The following is a 2,030-nucleotide window of genomic DNA, read 5'->3' on the forward strand; positions in this document are numbered from 1 at the left end:
TGGATGGACTGGTAAAGCCATCTTGCAATGAGGGACTCTGGCTAGACTGTAGTGGAAATTGCTGAATTGCTACATCAAAAGCATGTGACATGATGTTCATGTCACAGCAGTACAGCATGTATCTCTCTGCTGAGAGAAGGTGTGTCTGGCAGGAGAAGGTGTCACCAGGTGTCCCTGAACCTGGAGGCATAGGATGCAGGGCAGCCACATGGAGTGGGAATACTAACATTCACAGTCACCAAGTGTCACTGTGTTAAGGCCGGTATATGTTTGATCTTCAACACACAAACAGCCCAAGCACAAAGCCAAACCACTTAGGGGATAATGACAGGGATAATACAGACTGCAGTAAAGTAACACAAGCAACAGCTTAGTACATGCCGTGTGCTCCTCCTCTGCCACAGGTGAACTGCATGTCTGAATAGACAAGCGCAGGAGAGGCCAGAGTGCAGCAAGATGCAGTGACCACTGGCAGAGAACGCCTGTGCTCCAACTTAGATGCTGGCTGCATGGGTGTGTGTGCCAGGCTGGTTGTGCCACGGTGGAGCAGAGCCAATCTGTGAAGTCCACCTCCTCAGCATCAGACCGCTTGATGAAAGCATGAACCATGAGCTGCTTCAAGTCTGCTCTCTCTGCAGGGTTTTTAAATTAAGCATTTATTTACAAAATCCTGAAATTCCAGACTGAACACTCCACTGGGCAGTTTTGGAGGCGGCTCTTTAACTATGTAACTCAGAAGCTCGGAAACTGCCATGGGATGTGGGCTGTCCTTCCCATATAGGTGGAGGGGACTCTCCAGGGTTCTGAGCCCGGATGCGGTCTCAGCCATATCTCCTTCCACCTGGCACCCAAATATCAACTCCAGCTCCTTGATGTCCAGAGAGGGAATGGGGCACCTCCCAACTGTCATCTCCATCAGAGAAAGCCCCATGCTCCAGATGTTGGACTGTGCCTTGGAGTCTTTCTGGGGACATGCAGGACCTGGTGCCCATGTAGGAGTTGACATGGAGCTGATGAGCTGTCTGCTGACCCCAAGGTCACAGACCTTGACCTTCCCAAAAGAGATGACCAGGGTGTTGCAGGGCTTAACATCTCTGCATAATTTTGTGCTTTACCCTAAGATATGTCAGGCCTTTTATTACAGGAATGCTAACTTTTCCTAAAATGTGTTCAGGAATTCTAGATTTCTTGATCCTATGAACCCACATCCATGTGTTGCATGCAAATGCTGACTTCACCATCGCTGCAGAAGGCCCTGTAGAGGTCCATGAAGTATGGCAAGTTGTTCTCATGCGGCACCTGCAGTTCACAGGTGATCTGGTTCTGGAGGGCCAGCTTGATCTCTGGGTGGATGAACTTTTGGGCCATGACCAGGCCAGATGGCTTGTGGGGGACCTTGAACACCACACTGCCTTGCTGGGGTCCAGCTCATCATCTTTCAGCACTCTCACCTCCAGCTCTCCCGGAAGGCGTCCTAACCCTAACCTTAACCTTAACCCTAACCCTAACCCTAACCCTAACCCTAACCCTAACCCTGCCCTTCTCCATCACCCCCCACCCAGAATTTTTGCTATGTTATGATGTAGGAAAAAAGCCTTCATCGGATGCTGGTGCCAAGCTTTTTTACTTCTCAGCATCTAATATGTTGAGCTAAATAAACCTCTATTCTTTTTGAAATATGCTGTACCAGGTATTTTTGTTACACCAACTGAAAACAAGCTAAGACAGTATGCTTCAGGCATCTGAGCAGTTTAATAGTTCTGAGTTTTAAAATATCCCCCATATTAATTGCACATGTCAACTTTACTACAATATGCTTTAAATGTAATGTTTTATCTTAGTAACGACCTTTTGAGTTTCTATTACTCTGCGGTATTACTTGTCTACATGAGCCTATTATAATTTGACCCTTACTAGTTGGGAAGGATTATATACAATGAGAATAACCAAATTAGATTCTGCATGGTATATATTGAAGTGTGAATATCCCAGCTGTATTTTTGGTTCACCACTAAAGTCATTTGTATGTG

General features: G+C 46.6%; 1 pseudogene; it reads right to left on the minus strand.

Moving 5' to 3' along the window:
• Positions 1-494: 494 nt before the first annotated feature.
• On the minus strand, positions 495-1,401 carry LOC101716505 (dual specificity mitogen-activated protein kinase kinase 1 pseudogene; annotated as a pseudogene).
• Positions 1,402-2,030: the final 629 nt, after the last annotated feature.

Source organism: Heterocephalus glaber, unplaced genomic scaffold (assembly GCF_053883595.1).
Source record: "Heterocephalus glaber isolate CG9 unplaced genomic scaffold, H.glaber_assembly_v1.0 deba00000621, whole genome shotgun sequence".
In the NCBI taxonomy this organism is placed as follows: Eukaryota; Metazoa; Chordata; class Mammalia; order Rodentia; family Bathyergidae; genus Heterocephalus; species Heterocephalus glaber.